The sequence below is a fragment of the Passer montanus genome, unplaced genomic scaffold, assembly GCF_014805655.1.
Source record: "Passer montanus isolate IOZ18808 unplaced genomic scaffold, ASM1480565v1 scaffold34, whole genome shotgun sequence".
Taxonomy (NCBI): Eukaryota; Metazoa; Chordata; class Aves; order Passeriformes; family Passeridae; genus Passer; species Passer montanus.
The window spans coordinates 2,559,081-2,581,950 of NW_024368152.1; the positions used below are offsets into that span (position 1 = coordinate 2,559,081).

Consider the following 22,870-nt stretch of genomic DNA (forward strand, 5'->3'; position numbering starts at 1 on the left):
AAGGCCAATGAAAAGGTGGAAATAATCAGGCTTGATGAGAAAGTGTGGAATTATCTACTGTGATGAGATATATAGGAGGAAGTGAAAAAATATCTGAAAGGGAAAGCCATCAGTCATAGGAGAGAAATGGGATTCCCTCAATGAATGTGACCTTCAGAGCTAATTCTTCTCAAAGAGTATGTAACCACATGGGATTTTCCACAATTCTTCACTTTGTATTTCAAATTATCAGTCATAAAACCAGACTATCTCAGCATTTGAAGTACTTTGCACCCAAGTTTTTGATAAACTGTGCTTCTCCAAAGGAGTACCTACTATTTCTTGGTTCTGAAGGCACAGTTTCTAGCCTCTTTCCATTTGACATATCCTAAATATTTTAAAACATATATGAAAGTTCTTGTAAATATTTAAACACAGATATGCCAGCACATCAGATCCAAACTACCACAAATAAATGTTAGCACTTACTTAGATAAAGAATAGCCAATTTTGATGAATTTCAAAGTAAGTTGTTGACTGCTGAGATTCCAGAAAGGTACCATGCATCTATTCTGAGGGAAAGGGTATAAAAGTGAAACACAATGAGAGCCTATTACTCATCCTTCCCACACAGTCCAGTAAGAAATGCATTTCAAGCATGAAGTTTCATAAGAACTTGTTGACGGCTCTTCACTGCTTTGTGGGAGGGAGCAGCTGATTTCACTGGATCAAACTTCTGGTCTCTATTTCAGTCTTGCAGATTGTTTCAAATATGGCTGTGTGGAGAAGGATATTCAGTCTGTCAGAGGCAGCACACACAATGAACTCTGCTCTCTTAAGCTCCGCTCTGAATTCTGTTGCAGTTTGTACAACACATCATCGTGAGGTTGCTATAAGAACATTTGTTTGTTCCACTATTTCATTTTGGTAGGGTTTCTGTAGTGCTCTTCTCTACCTTTCTTTTTGATTATGGTGTGCAGGATTCCCCATAGGGTATGCCAAAAGATGCCAAGGAAATGGCCCAGGCTCCTAACTGAAGTGACAGAGAGAAATCTGCTACTCAGGCCTGTGATCCAGACAGCTGCACACTGCCAGCCAAAGTTCCTAAGCTGGCACACACACCACAACAGCTCTCTTTGGAGAGGGCAGTAAAGGAACACATGCCTTTCTGCATCTAGCATTTCCTTGGAAGAAAATTTATAGGGCTAATAAATTGTAGTATTCAGGCTGAAGTTTGTGTCTACAGACTGTGCTATTGCTTGCAACTCCTATAGAAATATCAGTTGTGTTGCTTCCTTTTTTTTCCTTTGAACAGCATCTACTGCTTGCAGTGAAAATTAGGACAAGCTGCATGACAGTCTGGAAAGGTGCTAAAAAATACACTTCCTCATAAGTAAAAATTAAAACCTCACTATTTCCATTTGAAAACAGTAGGCAACATTACAACTAATTAGACATTCAATGACAAACAACCAACAGCTACAAATATGTATTATACACACAATAAAAAAAACAAATGCATTAAAGAACATATTTTTAAAAAAGGAGGCTTTCAATAGTGAGAAAATGCAAGAATTAGTTTACTGGGGTACTTCAGTTTCCCCTTCTAGTTTGACTGGCTTTAATTACATGGTTTGATTCTATTTTGCACAGGATTCTGGCTTCACTCATAACTCATGATGGTGAGTACTCTCTCAACATGTATCCCTACAATGTTCTGTTGTCTTAGTGAGCAGTCAAACAATACCTGTAGATATTATTAGCCTCACTGATAATTCAACTCCAGAGATTAGCAGCATTTCACAGATTTATTTTCTTTATGCCCCATATGAATAATGGAGGAATATTCTGAAAATATGTCAGAAAACTAACTGCCCAGGATTCGATCTTTCAGAGAATTTTGTTTAAACATCCCCTCTAACATTCAAAGCAGCCTCTGTCCCAGCTGAGGAAGATCAGAATTTCTCCATAGCAGATGCCACTGTATCAATTTAAATATTAATAAAGAGGAAACACTGCATTTGTGACCCTTTGCAAGAAGGGTGGTAAAAAGACATCATCTAGGAACTGCAAGAGTTTCTGTTTTCTCCAATGTTCTTTGCCCCAGTGATTCAGCAAACTCTTAGTGGTTAAAACAATGTTCCTTCTTCAAACACTAACATTTTTGCCTCATGCTTTTGAAACTTAATTAGATTAAACATCTCCTTTTCTTTGGTAAGGTTACAAATCAACTATTCTCTGTGTGTGTGTGTGTGTGTGTGTGTGTGTGTGTGTGTGTGTGTCCACACACATCTCACACAAATAAAGCCAAAGAGGTTCCTAGTATATGTAAATGTATAAAATTAAGACTAGCAGAATCAAACCCTTTTGATAATTTCTTAGGAAGAAACATCTGCATGTTATCTGTTATGCCCAGTGTAAACATTTTCACTTGTGAGAATGTGAGTAGATTGGCTATGCAATCAAAGTAGGGATAGTCACACTTCTTGATTAGATCTCACAGAAGAGTATGAAAGAACAGGAATAAATTCACACACAATACTGTAGGGTTGGTTTATGACTTTACTGCATTTTCAAACAGCCTCATGATAAATGGAAAGATAATATAAAATCTTTGGAAATCTATGTGACACCATCTGGCAAAAATTCTCAAGTGAAGTGTATTGGTGTCTGCTTCTGAATGATAACATTTTTCCTAGAGACAAGGAACTGTTTCAGTTGGCTAAAAAATAACTGGGACTCACACTTTGTAGCTTTCAAATTATTTTCTGAGTCAAGCAAGTTGCTTCTTGTATTTTAAAGCTCTGCTAGACTCTGTTATATAAATAATTCTACTCTGGAATTCTTCAGAAAATAATTTTCTATTGAGACAGGACATTTTATCTGTTCTACTAAACAACTGAAGTTACAGAAGATCGTTTCCAACATTTCTTTGTGAGACAAATCACAGAACTGCAATATTGACCTGAATGGTACAATTAATATTTTAAGGGAAGGCATACTTCCCTAGAAGTAATTTTCCTCAGAATTCAGGAAGAAGGAAGAGTCCTCTTTATTCAATGTCATAATAGGAGGTCTGAGAAGAAAGAGACGATATACAAGAATTTCCTTTTATTCATCCAGTCAGCAGCTGTACCAGATTTAATTTTAATTAGTCATGAGGAATTTAATGAGAATCTAGAGGGAGAAAATTAATTGGAAAAACAGCTATTATAGTTAATATTTTAATTAATTGGAAAGTGGAGTAAAATAAATAGCGGTAATAGATTTCAAAAACCTCAAGTGTCTCTTGAAAAGCAAATCTAAGCTGGAGTAAGCAAGCTAAGGTGGAGATGCTAGAGACAGTATCTGTAGATAGATAGTTCTAGGAAGTAGGGCTAATATAGGACCAAAACCAAGGAGTCATCAGAGGCATTGATGAAGACATCTCCCAGCAGCTGGCTCCTATTCAATTCCAGGCTCTGCAATTGCCAAGAGCTGCTCTCTTGCATTAAAAAAATGCAATATCATAATGGGATTGACAGCATCTGTCTCTTAAGAGACAATATCTTCTAGTTCCTGCTGAGACTTAGCCTTCAGGGGAAAAAATTGCAATCTAATTGGCTATGTACTCTTGTGCTGTCCTGACCAAAACAAGGGTGGAACACCTGATTGTTCTTGTAAACAGCTACAGAAAATCTCAAGCAACTAAGGACTTCCTAATCTAAGTGCATTGGTTTTCTGCAAGCTGAATCTTTTGCTGTTTCTGATATCATCAGTGCCATGAGGTGCTTTTCATCTTTGCATGTACACATCAAATTCTGTCTTGCCTTTTCTCAGTCTGAAAAAACAAAGCAGTACATTTAGTAGCTTATTCAAAGAATACATTCCAGTGAGTACAGAAACACAGGAAGACACATTATAACTAATCTGAGCATGTAGTTTGAAAATATTCCCATTAGCAAGACTGTACTTCTTGTTACCAAATGTACAAAGACAAACTGTACATATGTGAAGAAACAGAGGAAGGAAAGCTAGAAATATTTCTGGCTGAGCTAGGGGCTCTTTAATAATCTGAAAGCAGAAAAGGAATCATAGAAACACATGGGAGTACTTTCTGTTCATTTGAAAATAAACCAAAAAGACTAGTGTGGAAAAAAAAAACCAAAAAACAGAAAAGCTCTTACTGGAACAAGGAAGAGAAGGCAACAGAAAGAGTCCATAACTATACTTGAACAATGAAAACAAAACAATGTAAAAGACAACACAGACCAAATTATAAAAAGGAAGGATAACCTCTTCCATTGCCTTTTTCCTTAAATCTTTATATGAATGACAAATAATGAAGATTCACTTAACAGAATTAATTCAACAAGCATAATTAAATGCACAGATAAAATATGACAAAAGAAGGTGCTGACCAATCAAATGTGAGCCATGTGACAAAGATTGAGACCATTCACTTTGAAGTTTTTAAGAAATTAGCTACTGAAATTCTGAATATTACTAAGTATTTATCTAAATATTTATCAAGCACCTGTAGGAAAAGAAAAAACCTCAAAACAACAAATGAAAAATTCTCATAGCCAAAGAAACACCTAATTAACTTAATAATTTTAAAGACAAGTATTAGCCATGATATCTGCAAGACAAGCTAGTAAAAGAATATATGCACATCTGTCAGAAAGAACTCATGTCAAGCCAGTCTACTTTCCTTCTACAAGTCAACTGGACAAAAGGGAAGTTGCAGATATGATAGATTCTAACTTTTAATTAAAGCTTCTGACACTATTCCATATAACATTCTCATAAAAAAGCTAAGGCAGGAGATGTAATCACCATCAGATAGGTGGAAAATCAGTCGAGAAATTTCTCTCAGCAAACAATTACTAATGATTTGCTGTCAGAGTGGGAGAGGGTTTCAAGTAAGACTGGATCAAGGACTGGAAGATGCTGAGACTTACCAAGCATTTTCACCAGTTTCACTTATAATGGCAAAAAAAAGGACCAAATTTGATTGTTTGACTAAGGGCAGAGGGGTTCTAAGCACACTGGAAACCAGAATGGAAATTATTTTTAGACTAGGGTTTTAAAATTTCAGGCACTGGTTGGAAATTGTGGAGGCAAGCATAGTGCTGTACTTGGACAACAGCAATAAAACACAGTCATAATAGAGGAAGTAAAAAGGTAAGCAGCAACTGAGCAGATAAAGATGCAATAATTGTGCACAGTTCAGCACCAAGGAGCTCCAAGTAATGCAGTATCCTCTTTAGACAGCAGCACTTTAAGGAAAGTGGAGATAACATGAAGAAAAATTCAGGGAACAGTAAAAGGGATTAGAAAAAATAGAATATATAACTTGCAAGCAAAGGTTCAAGTAATCTGTACTTAATGTAATAATTAGTTTGAAGGTGAGAAGACTGAGAATGACACAGTATTATTCTTCCAACATGTGCAAATGTGTTATAAACAAAAGGGTGATCAGTGGCCACTGTGGGATAAAGAAGGAATCAGTGTAGTTTGCAAAAAAAGTACTATAAACACTGCATAGCAAGAGAGCAAGAAAGAAGAAAGAGAGAGAGAAAGAATACTAATGAATCATGAAAAGGAACTAAATTAGTTTACTTTTCTTCTTTGATATCATCCATTTGAATCTGTCATTTGATATTGACCACTATAGATAAATCAAGTATAAGCAAGTAATATATGCCACTTCTAATACCAGAGACTTCTAAACTAATAATTGCTGATGAAGCCACCTCAGGCTTTTAATTTATTTGAATTGTTGGGTTGAATTCATTAGAGCTGAAGATGCAAACTTAGTAGCTGTAGACTTTCAAATGTATAAATAAAAAATATATTTCAAAAATTGACAGTTAATGACTGTGAGGAATATTTGTCTTTGCCAAGGCTGATATTAAAGGAACCACTACAATATGAACAGACTGTGAAACCCATCCTATTAAACTTGGAATCTTTGTAAGCAGACGTAATCTTTTACATTCCCTGAATTTCTCAGATAGTTGTGAAAACAATTTGATCACAAAAGAGGTATGTGCAAAGTTGAATCAAAGTTGCCCTATATGCTTCCACACCAGTTCTGAATAATGTGAGTTCTGTTTTGGCGTGGATAAGCGGAGACATTCAGCACGACACTGATTACTCTTAAGTGTTATGTGGATATCCAGTCCAAGAATCACACCTTACATTTTTTCCCATAAGCACACAGTAACACTTAAAAGGGGAAAAAATTCCTGTTCATCTGGAGGCATATTTAAAGCAATCATCTCAAGGTAAAAAATGCAACTTCTGTGATTTCACTACAGATGCAACATTTCTGCATGAAGAAATACAGTTTAATTTACCAGAAAAAAATCTTAAACAAAATGGAACATACTGGTAAATACATGATGGAACAAGAATTTTAAGGAAAAAATCCTCTAAAATAACATTTTAAAAAGTCTGAAAGATACTCAAAATGTTCAACTTTATATAGCGTTGGATTTAGTGGAGCTATAACCAAAAGTTCATTATTGCACTCAGGAAAATCATCAGCGACATTTCTTATAATACAAATGAGGTGAGATTTAATTTTTAAATTATATCCTTCAGAAGATATATTTAATCTCTTGGGACAGTGTTTGCATAAAGAATTTTACTCTGGTTCAAACTTTGCATTGGTACCTATGTTTGTGCAGATAAACAAACCACACACCTCTAAGTGCCCAAGAACATGAGAACACCCGTAGTTTTCAGAGGCAGAGCAGTCAAGCTGTTACGGTACTACACTGAAAAAGGAGCTTTGTGATCCCCAAAATGACATTTGAAATAGACACAGGTAATCAGAATGCCATTATATGTACCTTAATCATCTTATTGTTTTCTACTGAAAAACATTAGTTCTCTCTGTTTCACTTTCTGTTATTTGCCTCCTCAGTGAGCTCACTCAAAATTTGGGCACAGATTTTCTTTTACAGCTTTGGAGTTGTCTCTATTTTAACCCAACAGAGAACCAAAAACCCCAGCCATTTGGGTATAGCTTCTTCATCACCATGAACTTCTACAGAAACAAATATTTGCCACATGATTGTGTTATAAAAATGTCAAAATGTCACCTAAAATAACCAACATTTTTTTATTTGGAAACTTGATTCTTTATCTTGAAATGTCAAAATTTTCCAGGGGAAAAATACAATAGTACTAGTTTCTGTGTGATCTAATATTTTCATTGTTTATAAACTTATTTTCATAAAGAGGTCAGACAGATATAGTCTCTTGCTTTATAAGACATTACACATTTTCCTGCAGTTTTCTTTTATTAATATTGCAAAAAACTTAATTCTACCTCTATTTTATAATTAAGGAAGTCACATTTGTGATTATACCACTTTCAGATAAAATATAAACAAGAATTTGATTACATTTGAAGTGGATATTCATACATATTTACTCCATTGCTTCTCTTTCCTCATCAGATCTAATACCTAAATAAAAAGAAATAATAAAATTTGACATAACATTAGAGAATAAACTGAGTACCACTGTTGTAAATGAGAAAAACACTCTACATTTTTTTGACACAGCATTAATGCTCTTGTGTCACAGACAAGAGGAGAAAAAAATATTGATAACTTCCCATATTGTGCAATATGAACCATTTGTACAATATGAAGGAGTTATTGAATCACACAGAATAGATCTGTTTATCCAATTCAAGCTTTGAGCAATTTGTTCCAATTTAGAAAAATATAAAAGGACATGTAAACTCAAGTGCAATAGAAAACACAAAATACATTGCAAATACACTTTATGAAGTGAAAAAAAATCTCAACAGACCTACTCAGATCAAGATAGTTAGTTTCATTTAGCCAGAGTACAGAGAAGAAAAAGTATCATATTTCTATGTTTTACCTAAAAAAAATCCACCACAGTTAAAATACCTCCATAAGTACCAATTTTGCCAAGTACATGAAATTATTCTATTGCTTACCACAACATAAATACAGATGACAGTCCTAGTAAAAGGTAATTAGCATATCCAATGATCCATGAAGCACATAACTTTCAGTGTAGAGTTTAATTACCAAAGTCTCACACTAGGCTGGATATTACGTTGAAATTTATGAGACAAATAAAGGATTATGATCCTGAATGGTACAAACATATTTTTTAGACTACTCAGGTAGACTGTGGAACATAAAAGGTCTTCACAATGGTACAGAACAAAGCAGTTCAATCATGTGTCCAGGCTGTAGAGTCAGAGGGCTTTCACTGTCACTAGCACTGCTAGTGCAGCAAGAGTTATTACCTATCAGAGAAATTAATCTTAGCAACTGACACAGTTAATCCAAACCACACTGCAGACCCTGTCTAGCAGAGTTTGAGTCTTACTCATCTTCAAAGTCACATCCAGAAAGAAGACATTAAAATGACATACCCTTGACTGATCTCATGGAATTAAAAACAACTATATTTACAGTGGCACACATTTATGTAAATTATAGATTGCATACAGAGAAATTATTTCAGAAGATATTCTGTTTACTTAGATCAATCTATTTTTTTAAAGGTCTTAAAACCTAAATGGCTGCTGCTTATCCTTCTTGTAAAGCTAGTATAAATTTTTTCTTTATTACTTTGAATAAACTTTCAACTGAATTTGCAGTTGAAAAGAGAATGGACATGAGGAACTGAAATGAATTGCTGTGCTCATGTGATAAAGTCTTTGTGAAAGTAAATATAATCTAGGCTGATAGAGCAAACACACAGAAGCATATGAAATACTGTGTGATTTCAATAACTCAAATGCTTTTTGTTCTCTGAATTTGCTCCTGTAGTTTTGAACGTCAGAAGCCACTGTTGTAGTGGGACAGGAAGGAGCTAGCATTTATACCGGGGAGCAGATTGTTTAAGTCTGAAATGGGAAGTGCAGCTCTTGCTTTTAAAATATTTTTTTTCAATTTCTCTAGAATTACTTTTATTTGTCTTTGTGCACAAATATAAAAATAATTGGAAAGTATTTGAATAAAATGTTATTTTCTTTCAGGTCAAGACCAAATCAAGACAAAGTTTTAGAGTCACAAAAGGAAAGTATGTGCACTAAAAGGTCAGAAATATTTTTAATGAAATTTTGCTCATTTACAACACAGCAAAACACAGAGTGCAAATAGTGTAGAACTGATGAAAATTTGACCTTTCATGAGACCATAATGTCTTCTACTATAACAAACTTCCCTTGTTTGGTCTAATCACAGTAGCTGGATTTCTACAGGCCATATATCACCAGGCATATGTGATACACTCCAGCTTGTAGGTAAGCAGAACTCTTCAGTCACTCATTTCAAAGGTGATTCTACCCCTCTATTCTGCTCTTGTGACACCAGCTAGAGGGCTGTGGTCAGCTCTGGGGCCCCAAAAGAAGGAGGACAGGGACCTGTTGGGGTGAGTCCAAAACAGGACTCCCCATGGAGATGATCAGAGGGCTGGAGCAGGTCTCCTATGAGGAGAGCTGGGGTTGCTCAGCCTGCAGAAAAGACTTCTGAGTGATCTAAGTGCAGCTGTACTATCCGAGTGGGGAACACAGGGGACAGGGACAGGGAACTTTGACAAGGGCACGGAGCTATAGGACAGGGAGGAATGCCTTAAAACTGAAATTGAACAGGTTTAGATTAGATATGAGGAAAAAATTCTTCACTATGAGGGTGATGAGACAATGGAGCAGTTGCCCAGAGCAGTAATGGATGCTCCTTCCTTGAAGGTGTTGAAGCCCAGGCTGGATGGGGCTTTGAGCAACCTGGGCTTGTGGAAAGGGAGGTTGGAACTAGATGATCTTTAGGGTCCCTTCCAACCCAAACCATTCTAAAGTTCCATGAATATAAATAAAAACATTACTAAATAAAAGACCACAAGAAGCTTATTTTCAGGTTCTTATGAAAAGGTTTCATAAAAAAAGAAGAACATACTTTAATAAATAGAAGAAATATAACGCTCACTGGAAAAAATAAATTGAACCAAGCTTGTCCAGGATAACCAAAAATTTTGATCCTGAATTAGTCTTCCTAAATTAACTAAAACTAGCACTGTTAAACACCTTTTAGCATTTCTAATTAGAGACCCTAGAAGCATACTCCGAAGACTTCCATGGCTAAAGAAACATTAATAAAAATGTGGATTTGTGTAGTATAGCCTTTTTTTCTCAACAGAGCATTATACCAGTTTTAACCACCTTTAGAGTCAGAAGAAATTTTGGTAATTTTAATTTTCTGGGAATGAAGTAACCAGAAAAACAGAGAGAAAAAACCACAGCTTTGTAATTTGAAGCTGAGAGAACAATACCTTGCATACTAACAACCAATAAAATATTCAAGTGAAATGCTGATTAAAGAAAAAAATAAGTATTTTACTGATATATTGACATATCTTGGGCAGCTAACATTGGGAAAAGAAAGTTTAAAAAATGTAAACCAAAACTAAAGTTAGATTCATGAAAGAAACAAAAATATTTAGCCAAATAACCCTTTTGATTTGAAAATACAAATAAGGACTTCTGATCTCTCACAGCCTTTGTTACCTGTGTAATGCTTTTTGATAAATATCTTGTTCTAAACACTCTAACACCCATGTTTTTGCATCACAATGGCAAAGCCATAAGGGTCTTTCTCAAAAGTGGTTCTGCAGGAAGAGAAATGTTTTAGAAATGTGCAGTTTTAGAAGTGCACCAACAACAGTGTGTTTCAGGAATAAAACTGAGCAGCTCTGTAAAGGGCCCGGCTAACAATCATGCTCCAGGAGCAGTGAATCAAATGCAGTTCCTCTGCTGTTCTTCTGCACTCCTCCCATGCACACTTTATCACACCCAAACTGCTGATTTAAAGTCAAAGTATGCCTGTAAGTACTAACCCAACTAATTCTGTTTCCAATACCAAGTGTTGACTCTCTTCACCAACAATGTATAAACAAGAAATGTTTCCCCCTCTCTGAGCACAAAAATTAGAGTTTTAGGAGTCCCTGTGGCTGCTCTGCAGGCAGAACTAGGCACCCAGACAATATCATATCTTGACAGATTTCTGATCAAATGGTTCAGGCTTTCTAAGTATGCATTTCAAAGAGAAGTGGAGCAGTCAGCGAGAGTGGGATTCATCTGACCAAGAGCTGATATCTGCATTATTCTGTGACATCTGCTTCTGTCACTGATTTTACAGTCAGCAAAGATTCATCTGACTTTATAGAGGTGTTTAAAGAAAAATCAGATGAGCAGACTTGAGGCATGGTGTGGGAAGCCAGTGGAAGAATGGCAAGGATGATTGCAAACATGTTCAGGTGACTTAGAGATGGGGTGTAGAAAAACATACATGTCACATTAATGATACTTTAGTCCTGTGTGCTTGACAAGCAGGACATCTGTGTTTAGAGAACCTAGGCTGTGATACTCAGAGGTACCCTGTCGAAGTTTCCTGAGATTCCTGCCCTGCTGTGGGACAGCTCAAAGCCCAGGGGTTAAGTGACTTCCCACAGTGCTTCCACTGTGTGGGTCCCTGGAAGGCACATGGAAACAGCAGCTCCAGCCATGCTCTGGCACAGAGCCAGCTCCATGGTGTCCCAGCTCCGTGTGCCACTGCCCAAGTGATGCTTGAGGCATCCCCCAGCTGGTGAGGTTAACAGTTAATTCACACTTTGCATTTCATCCCTGGCTTTGTGTTTGTTCTGTGTCCTGTCTGTCCTGACATACTCACCACTGTGTGGGTCCCTGGAAGGCACATGGAAACAGCAGCTCCAGCCACGCTCTGGCACAGAGCCAGCTCCATGGTTCCGGTGTCCCAGCCCGTGTGCCACTGCCCAAGTGATGCTTAAGGCATCCCCCAGCTGGTGAGGTTAACAAAATTCAATTCACACTTTGCATTTCATCCGTGGCTTTGTGTTTGTTCTGTGTCCTGTATGTCCTGACACACTCATCCTGTTATTTCTTTGTTGCCAGGTGAAGGATGTTAGACTAGGGCAAAAGGGAGTGAAAAGAGCAATTGCCACACCAAAAACTGAACTCATGAGCAATATATGGAATATACAGAGGAAAGAAGTAGTAAGAGAATGGAGCAGGAAGAAAGGATGAGAATAAGCTTTGGAGAATAGAACTGGAAATACAGAGAGGAATAAGAAAAGAAAAAGAAAGATGAATATGAAAGTCCTCTTGAGTAAAAAAAAAAACCAAAAAACCACCAAAAACTGAACTCATGAGCAATATACAGAGGAAAGGAGTAGTAAGAGAATGGAGCAGGAAGAAAGGATGAGAAGAAGCTTTGGAGAATAGAAGTGGAAATACAGAGAGGAATAAGAAAAAAAAGAAAGATGAATATGAAAGTCCTCTTGAGTAAGAAAAACCCCAAAAAAACCCCAAAAAACCCCCAAAAAACCCCAAAAAACAAAATAATCCAAAAGGTTAATAAATTATATTTTCTTGAGTAAAAAAAAAAACCAAAAAACCCCCAAAAACCCCCCAAAAACAAAATCATCCATAAGGTTAATAAATTATATTTATTCAGATTCTTAATTGCTTAAAGTATTTATTTTTAACAGTGCTATTGATATTCTCAGCACTTAGGAATAAAGCTGAGGCTCCATATATGAGAAACTCACAACATTTTTTCTTCCCTTTTCTTTCTTTTTTTTTTTTTTAATTACTGACTAACCTAGGAAGACACACTTTTCCACCTCCTAATTCTTCTCATCCAAAACTACTTGGGTAACATAGGAAAATACAGTGTGTTTTTTTCAACCACAGTAGAGGAATTATTGTTCATATGTGTGTTCATATAGAGTTCAAGCTACACTCCTGAAGCTAACATAGAAATCTTCAAAGCACCAGGAAAAAAGAATACAGAAATAAACAATGACTTTAAGGTTGACCTTCCTAACCACAGTAGTTTATTTCTTCAGTAACTGAAATAAATTAAATTCCTGACTGGCTAAAGAAGGTAAAAATAGAGATTTGGTAGTTAAGGAAGGATTCAAACAAACTGTGGTTTTGAGAGAAAATTAAATTCCTGACTGGCTAAAGAAGGTAAAAATAGAGATTTGGTAGTTAAGGATTCAAACAAAGAGTGGTTTTGGAGGAAAACTTTTACATTGCTTGTTGTAATTGAAGAAAGAGGTTGTTCCAGGCTTGTAGAGAAAGCAATGTGAAAATACTGCAGAAATTTAAGGTTCTGCAAGGCGGAGAGTCAGTAGTGCCCAGAGTTCTGGATGGGTGCATTTTAATTAAATCAAAGTAAACAAGCCACAGCAGGGCCAAGTGTGAGTCAAGCTGCAGGCAAGGTTGACATACAAAATTTGAAATTGAGTCTGAGGAAATCTGAAGTTGCTGAAGAAGGAGCAAAGATAACAAAGAGGGAAGTGTGGGGCCAGTTGCTTGGTGGAGAAAGGACAGGAACTGTATCTGCAGGATGATGAATAGCCCACAGCAGAGAGAGATGATGGGTGCACAGGCTGGAGCAGAGATGGTATTGCTTCTCAGTGTGTGGCTGACAAACATAACTCACCCAGACTTAGGAATGGTACTCACACTTTATGTGTTTTTCTAATCCCTTTTTTTACCCCAGACATGCATAACAAAATACTCTTCTGAATTTTGAAGATTAATTTATGGGTCACTGGCTACATTTTGCATTTAAAGCAAGTTGGTCCATCTATTTTTTAATACTGTGACTGGTTAATTGTGGTGCAGCTAAGTAATCAACAGATATTCCTGTTTTTTGGAAACAACTTTAGGGTTAAATTTATATCTGTAGCGATTATTAACACAAAAGTTCTTCAGCCTTGCTCCCCAGGAATTCTGAGGACTTGCAGTGCAGAGGACAACATGATGGAAGGGTTCTCAAAACATATGCAAAATAGAAAACAAATTAAAAACCTTCATCCATAACTAACGTTACCAAAGTGATCATTCTGGACAGTGCCACTTCCAGTGCACTTGTTTTCCCACATTTTTTTCCTTAGATTGACAAATAAATAAATAAAAACCTTGCTAAAAAATCTAGGCTAAAATAGCACTTGTGAGCAAGAAGTAGGATGGCTTGTCAAAATATTTTTCCCCAGATATTTCACCCTCTTTTTACAGGAAAAAAGTAAACACACAGCTCAAATATTCAAGCGATCTAGTGGGTACAATTGTGATGTTTTTTATCTAAAATAAGAGTATAAGTTTTTGTATTAAAACTGTTAAGTCTAAGGTCATTTTTCTTATGACTGCTTACGTATATGTACCCTGATTCAAAGTGAAAATCATGGACACAGCTGTAGGCAGAGAAAAAGTTGCACTATGTACAGAAAGTAGGCTTTTTGTCAATTGCTAGAATATTCCCAGAACGGCAGGTTTCAAGACATAGTTAATTAAATTAATTGTCAAATGCTTTTAGAATTTAGTTACATAGAAGCATTTTGCAGGTCATTAACTGCTTATGTTTCTCACCAAAGGGGCGCTACATTAAAGAGTAAATAAATTATATTAAACACAATGAGCTCAAAATTTATTAAAATGATAAAAGACCTCACTTTGAATACATATATGCTTTTGCCTGAATGTCTTTTGCAAGAAAAACAGCCTTGTGTTGCTTTTGTGTCAGCAAAGACACCTGACAGGAGACTTTGTTCAACAGCAAATTAAACTTCATTCTGTTTTTACAATGCATGACTTAACTGTTGAAGGTATTATGGGATATCTTTACATCAAAAATGTACTACTTTGATAAAATAGACATAAGCATGTTGACTGTCAGCTGATAACAGCAGCTATGTTCTCAAGGAAAGTCAGCTTTTAAAAGATGGGTTTGCATACAGAAAGTATTCATAAACAGGTCCCATTTCAGATATTTCAGGTTTTTATCATTTTAAGTCATTCTTAATTTCAGGTTTGCATTTTTGGTAACATGATTACGCACAACAGAAATGTTTACAATCATCCTTGAAATTCTTAATATATAGCCCTTAAAACCATTTTTTTTTCCCCATGCCATTCAACATTGCTTCACTGTAGTATCCAGCTTTACATTCCTGACCATTGAGGCTGACTTGATAATTAAGAGCCAGGTGATGCTTAGTTTTCAATGGGAATTCAATGATGGGTGGGGCAGCCCTATTGATCTACGAAATAAATAACATCTCTTTTTCCACAGCTGCCTAAAAATATACCTAATTTAAAAAAAAAGAGTCAGCACAGGCTTAAGCTGGTTATTGCTAACATACAATGAAATGTTTAAACTTGACTGCTTAAGACAAAGTGTGTACTCAACTGAGCAGCTAAGCAGACAACTAAACAATTAATGTATTAACCTTTCTTAAGTTGTTGATTGACCAGCAATTTCACAGCTGATTTTATATTTAAAATGCATATATTGTTCTTGGTCCAAGGCGTGTCAGATGTGTACTTCGGAATGTCTCCTGAGATCCTGTGGAAGATTTCTGTCATTGTCCTCATGGCCCAGTAGGTCAACAGAAAAATGTACAAGTGTCTTGTGATAATGACCCTTTGTCTCACTCACAAGCCTAACTTCTATATAATGCTGCATCAGCAATAATATTTTGCTCCCATGGCACCTCCTCCTTCTACCCTGTTTCCTTTGTTTTGGGATTTTTGTTTTGGTTTGTTTTGTTGGTTTTTTGTTGTTGTTGGTGGTGGTGGTGGTTTTTGTTTGTTTGTTTGTTTGTTTTTAATAACTTCTCCAGTTCTGAATTTCTTCCAAGATCACTGTTGTTGTTGTTGTTTTTGTTGTTGTTGTTTTTTTTTTTTAACAACTTCTCCAGTTCTGAATTTCCTCCAAGATCAGATTATTTCACCTTTTTCAAGTAACAGTGCCAGCAGGTAACTTGCTCAGCCTCAGCTACTGAAATATGTATCTGAGGCTTTTACGCATTCCAGACACAGAGCACAACAGCTACAAATCAGAGGGAGACTTTCTTTCCATCTTCACAGCATTGCTGTGCTCTGGGAACAGCCAAAGCTCTGACATGCCTGGATTCTAGAAGACTGAAAGTCTCACCAGAGCTTTGGTAGGGATGCCACAGCTGATCAAACAATTTGCAAATCTGTTGCAGACCTTCTGAGAGCTGCAGCAGCTTTCATTGCTCATCACACAACCTCCAAGGCAATTCTATCGGTCACCCTTTCTAGCACACACTTGTGCTGCTTTATAATGCAGTCCGTGGACATTTAGGGACAAGTGGCAGTGCAAGCAGAGAATGATTTGAAGGACTTTTCAAAATATTTAATACTTTACTATACAAGACATAGGAACTATGTATTGGTCTTGATTTAGTAGTACTCAGGTTGCAAGTTGCCTCTCTGACTAACCATTTAGGTATCTTATGTGTTAAATATGCATCTTGGGGGAAAAAAAAAGTAATCAAAACAGTCATAAGTAGTAGCATTCACTCAGGTTGCCTCTCTGACTAACCATTTAGGTATCTTATATGTTAAATATGCAGCTCAGGGAAAAAAAAAGTAATCGAAACAGTCATAAGTGGTAGCATTAATCTGTTTGATTTATACTTTTGCAAAGCCTGCTTGATTGAAGTAAGACAAAATAGAAGAAATCACAATGGGAAGAGAGGGAAATAATTTGTAGATCAGTTACCAATCTTGTCTTGTACATCAGTTTGAAAAGCAAGACAAAGAACAGAATGGATTTGGATATCAAGCTTACCTAAGAAACAGATGTTCTGTTTCAGGAGTGTGTTTAATTCCTACTATATGCTTAATTTCAATTTTATTTTTGCATTAACACCTTTTCTTTATCTCATTAAAAACTAAACTGGAAAACAACCCACTCATTAAAGTTTAGATATGCATTCAGAGCAGCCCTTGAGCTTGCCTTTGTTACTTGGTGTAAACATTCCAGGCTGTTTCCCTGCTCAGTGCAGTAAAATGGCAAGAGACACAAATTGACTTGAGGGTAAACAAAACATGATGATAAACAGAACATTACTTCATCTTTTTGGTTTTGAAATACAATAAAAATACAAAAATCATGCATTAAGTGGACTTGAATTACTGAGTCATTGAAGAAGGTACTTGTTTTACACTCAGTTTGAAATCAATCCCTGGCAGCTGATAAAGGTAGGATCAAACAAGGTCAGTGAAGCTGCTGTCCAGGAGCCAGCAATCCCCTTGCTTTAGCAAGGGCTGTAAGCTCAAGCACTTCCATGAATCCAAAACAGACAGGCTGATGTCAGCGTCCTAAATATCACCAAAAACCTACTGGCAGCAAGCATAGTAAGCTTCTCTTTTCAATGTTCCAAATAATTTTCAGTAAAATTAATGTTGCAAAAAGTGAGATTTTAAGCCTAGCAATCCACTGCATGGTCTCTCCAAAATGTGGTGTTACTACAAATGTCTCTTAAACTTGTTAGAATATATACTGAGAGGCTATGCTTTAGATCTGATTATCCAAATTAACATCTCTCAAACTGTAGAATGTAAACCATAGGAAATACCAAACAGATTGAAGTTATGTAAATGGAACTATTCACTGAACACAGCTGTTGTCTCCATGCACTTCTTTAGTTTCATTTTTATTCCTTAAAAATAGAACCAGAATAGGTTACTGAATTTTGCTTTTGGTTAATGTGTTTGTCTATTTCTCTTGTACCATTATGGATAAACAGCCATCTACTCTTCCAAAGAAAGAATGATTACATAGGCCACTGGAGATCTGTTCTACATTAGACTTTAACCCAGACCAGAGCATTCATCTGGAAAACAGACTCAGCTTCAGTGTTCCTGTTCTGAACTAAGTGGAACAGGGACTGAAGGATCTCTCACATCTGAAGGAGACCTTGTCAATCAGCTATGGATTATATTTATTTTATAAAACAATAGTAAGCATCTTGTCATCTTAGTCCCTCCATTTCCAAGACATGTTTTCTTTACAATAGGTCTGATATTTTCTTCAAAAATTAGCCTCAACCTAAACTTTTAGGTCACTCCTTTAAAATTAATATTTATTATAGTCCCTTCTCCTGAGGAGAGACACTGTATCAATGTTATTCCACCAGAAATTAGAGCCAGAAAAAAGCTTTCCAGAAGTTCAGTATAGCTAGGGAGGTTAATTCACCACTGTATGAGCAATCACTTCTTATATAAATTATGCAGCATTTATTAATAGATGTATTACCTGTTCAAACAAGAAACAAAATTCTCTGCTGTGCATATTTTAGTAGATGGAGTATGATACATGATGCTGCAAAGAAACAGAAAGAGGAATGGAGGGAATTATGACACTAAATTCAGGGTGAGACAGGAGAGATGTTTACCACAGAGTGAAAAATGTTCCATAAGGAATTGGTGAGTTGAAGAGAACATCAAAGCTGTGAATATTTACAATGCATTTATCTCTTTCTAAGCCAGTCAGAAAGAAAAGCTCTGACATTTTTGGAATTGCCCTGCTGTGTTTCCACATTTTAATTTGAAAACAATTATCATTCATTTCAACAAGTTTTATTAAAATGTTGCTTCTGTTAAATAGTGTCATTTTTGCTTCATAAATTCCTTTTGTCTTCACTGTACATTTGATCACTTTTTAGATCATACAGCTTATTAAGAAGGTCTCTGTGGACTCAACCAAAACATACTAGATGTATTTGAAATTGAAAATTCAGTAAATTTAGTAAACAACCAATCATGACAAAACAAGCATAAACATTCTGACCACAGCTTATGCCTTATGTATTTACTATACTGAAAACAGATTTAGATAGACGAGATATTAGGAAAAAATTCTTCATTATGCAGGTGGTGAGGCACAGGAACCACCTGCCCAGAGCAGTTGTGCATGAGCTTCCCTGAAAGTGATGGGGCTCTGAGCAACCTGGTCTAGTGTAAGGTGTCCCTGCCCATGCCAGGAGGGCTGGAACTGGATGGTCTAAAGTCCCCTTCCCTTCCAACCCAAACCATTCTGTGATTCTATTTAAAACTAGCTCTGTTGGGTTCTGCCTCAGAGACTTCCGTTGCTGTGGTCACTTGGATCCCTACTGAATGGCACAGCATTTTGTGATGTGATCACAGCTGATTCAGGACAGATCAAACTGGGACACTGTTCTCTCACTACAAAATTTTGCTGTTTCCTACTACATCTTTTAAACCTTAAAAGTAATCAAATATTGATTTGTTGTGGGTTTTTTTTTTTTTGTAATTCTCTATTGTAAGCACTTAATTCTCTGGCAGTAGCTTTTTCTGGAGAAAATAGCCTCTGACAAACAAAACCCCAAAAACTAAAACAAACAAACAAATAAAAAAACCCCCACCAACTTTATAGAGAGACTGTATATATATTTTTTTTTTTCAATTTAGCTATAGTAACATATAATAGCATATTATTTAATATGACCTAATATTTAAAAATATATTTGTAGCAGTATTCTAGAATACAATATGGGACATTATTCTTTTTAATCCAAGTACTCCAGAGCTGATTGGTTCTAAAGTTCCACTGTAAATGTAATTCATCAGATGTTAATGAGTAATCTCATTTCTCAGTTGGGAGGGTAACGTAGGTTTGCTATAAAATGCTAGTGGTTTAGAACCAAGTAGTAATTTACTTTTACTGCAAGATCTTGCAATCAGTCAGCAGAGATAGTAGGCAACTACACAGTCAGGTAGGGCTGTATTTTGTTTCTACTTCTGTCAATGTTCCACTTTGGATTCTCCTCCAGCTCTTCCTGTTATCTCCATCATTCCTGGAGACAGTAACAAATTGCCTATTTCTTTCTGCTATGAGTTGGAATGATTGATTTGTCAATGTCTAGTTAAAATATATTGTACAAGTCTTTATATGTCTTCATATTCAGAGGATGATTTTTCTAAAAGATAATGTTAGGAATAGAGCACAGATGCAGGAACAAAGTATTCAATCTCATCTGTCTTGTAGAATAAAGTCTTAGTGCAAAATTTCCTTAACTGCCCCATTTCAAACACATTAATAATTTCAGTTTATGTTGCCTACCCAGTCAGATACATCAAGTTCTGAGCTTGCTCTGTTGAAATAATTGTGGCAGAAGGGTACTATGTGGTTTAGCAGAGTACAAATGGTTTCCACAGACATATTAAAATGTTAAAATGGGGCCAAACACTGTAGGTGTTAAACTACCATTCTTTAGAGGCTATGACAGTGGAAAAAAATCAATGGAATAGAGCAACAATTCCAGTCACAACATTGGTCTTTGTCCCTCTTCTGTTACATCTTCTATCATATCCACAGCTGCTCTTTTGTGCTATATGATGCTTCTGTATTTGGTTTTCTCAGAAAGAGAAATGGATGTGTTTAATTTCCTTCCATGTCTCTCTCCTCTCATGTCACAAAATGATTCCTAAATTACATATTGATTGCTGCAAAGAGTTTCTCATGGCAGAGACAGTAATAACATGTTCTTTTATGAGACCACTTTTACAACATGAAATAAAGCATTCCAAAAAACCCTCTCCCAAGCAGGGTTTAAACTCAAAGCCACTGGCTAGCTAGAAAACATAACACATACATAAACCTTATGGTATCAAGAATCAGATTTAGCTTACAGAAGGGGCCAGAATTTGAATTGCATGGACTTTTCTTGATGGTAAAGTGTCTAATCTGCTAGCATAAACCAAACAAAGAAGATTATTTTTGTCTTGTCTTCAGGAATATCCTCTAGATCCTTCCTGTTGTTTCTGTGGTACAGGGCAAATATTGCAGTGGTTAAACAACCACTTAATCAGGTGCTTCACCCAAAGAAAAGGGAAAATCATTATGTCTAGCACAAAACTATTTTTATCATAGTTTATATACAGTAAATACAAAAGAAAACAAAGACAGAAAAGACCCACATTTTCTTCACCAGTAAGAGAAATAATTTTCTTCTATATCTATGTGATGAACTGAAAGTTATTGAGGAAAAGGCAAAAATAAATATCCATAGTGCCATTCATGGCATTAACTTAAAGTCTTATTTCAGTTTACAAAATCCATAGCTTACAATAATCTGCAAGAGGAATGTTGTTCCATCACTAGTTTTCAATGCTCTTGGTAAGGAACAGAGACTGTTGAGATGGAATTATCTCGAAAGTTTCTTTTCAGAATGGAGTCTCTGATTTGCAAACAGACATTCAGTTCTTAAGAAGGACACTATTATATACTTGACAAACAAAAAAAAAATAATGGCATAATGAAAATTCAACACAAGCGAAAATCCCCAAGAGATTACTGTCTCCACATACACTGAAAGATAAATTATTTCCATGTCTTAACAATTAGTCTGTCTCATAAGGAATGCTGATAATGGACATTAGCATAACCAAGTTCAACATTCAAAGTTCCTAATTAAACAATGAGTCCATTCTAAACAGTGAACAAAATTATTATAATTTCCTTCCACATAACTTGTTGGACCATGTACAAAGCCCTATATCTGACAGAATACATTTATCCCATTATCTTTTCATGGGCTATGTTAAATAAAACAATTAAAAAGTAAACCGGGACCTTTGTGAAGTATTAAGGTAAGGGTTTATTCATTTTTGCTATGCATGCCGAGGCATTCAGTGGTAGTCCTTTGGTACCACTGAGAAAAATAAGATGTGGGGAAAGAACAAACTCACCCAAGTTTCTGCTATATTGTGTGGGGTCAAAATTTGTAGGAGCAGCTCTGGGGTAGGAACTGTACTGCATGTGAAGGACATGTTGCCTCTTGATACACCTGGAAATGCATTTTTCCAATAACTGGAACAATGCTATGTCAAGATGTTTCTGAAATATTTTTCAGAGACCAGCACTGAAAAGCTTGTTTAACTTTCATCTGCACAAGCTAATTGTTATTAACACAATTGCTGACATCATATTTTTCCTTTTCATGGTCAGTCAGCATATACTAAAAAAATATTTCCAGCCACATACAGAAAGCTATTTCTTTCTCACATATTATAACAGAAAAATGTTTCCTTTATTATTTTATAACGCATGAGAAGATTCCAGTGACTAAAATTGTGATGAAAGCTTATGGAAAATAATCAGCAGGTACAGAAAACTAAGTCAATCTGCTTGAAGTTCTTTGCTGTGAAAGTCCTAGTTCTTTTTCTACATAATATTTCCACTAATATCACTTGTAGCTCTGCACTAAGTAAGAGCTCAGGAGTTTCATACATGGTTGAGATGAATGTCGCCAGATGTTATCCAAGATTTATGCAAATGTACACTCTAGGAGAAACTGGTGTTCTTTCTGCATGGAAATCTCTTTTAAATCAATGCAGGTTTTGTCTTCAAAACCGTGTTCCTTTTGCCAGCACTCTATTGCTTAACTTTTTCAGATTAATGATCTAGAATCAAAGTAAAAATCATTCATTATCTGCTCAGTCAGAATGAAATGTGTACATGTGTGCAATAATAATAATGTAATTTACTTGTGCATAGATTTCAGAAGACGGATTGGAAATATTCAGTCTTGAAGGTCACAGTATGTGGTGATAGAAATGGAGTTTTTCTCTGCTTTCTGTTACATCTGTGCTTCTGAAACTTTACAATTGCAGATTTTTTAAGACACTCCCTCTACCCAGAACTAAATGCTGATTGACAAACAATAACTTATTTTTGCATGCAGAAGATCCAGTGGCACCTAGAGCATTTTGTATCTCATTCATGTTCAACTTTACATTTAGAATTAGCCCCACCTTCTCCTAGAAAGGGACAAAGATACCTACAATTCCCCAGTAGCACAAGGCTCCTGTTACATATAGAACTGCAAGCTAAGGCAGGCCGAGGTTTCCTTTTAAGCAGGTGTCTGCAGAGGCCAGGATGACCATCTGAGCCTTCCCTGAGCCTAGAACTAAAGGACAGGTCCAGGTAGTGATATGGTGAAAAAAAAAAAAAACACCCAACCCCAAAACCCCAAACAAATGAAC

The 22,870-nt window shown here is 36.0% G+C and overlaps 1 protein-coding gene across 11 annotated transcripts in view; it reads right to left on the minus strand.

Annotated features, from left to right (window-relative positions):
- Nucleotides 1–22,870, minus strand: part of DLGAP2 (DLG associated protein 2) — a 446,234-nt gene that overhangs the window by 196,900 nt on the left and 226,464 nt on the right. The window lies entirely within an intron of this gene.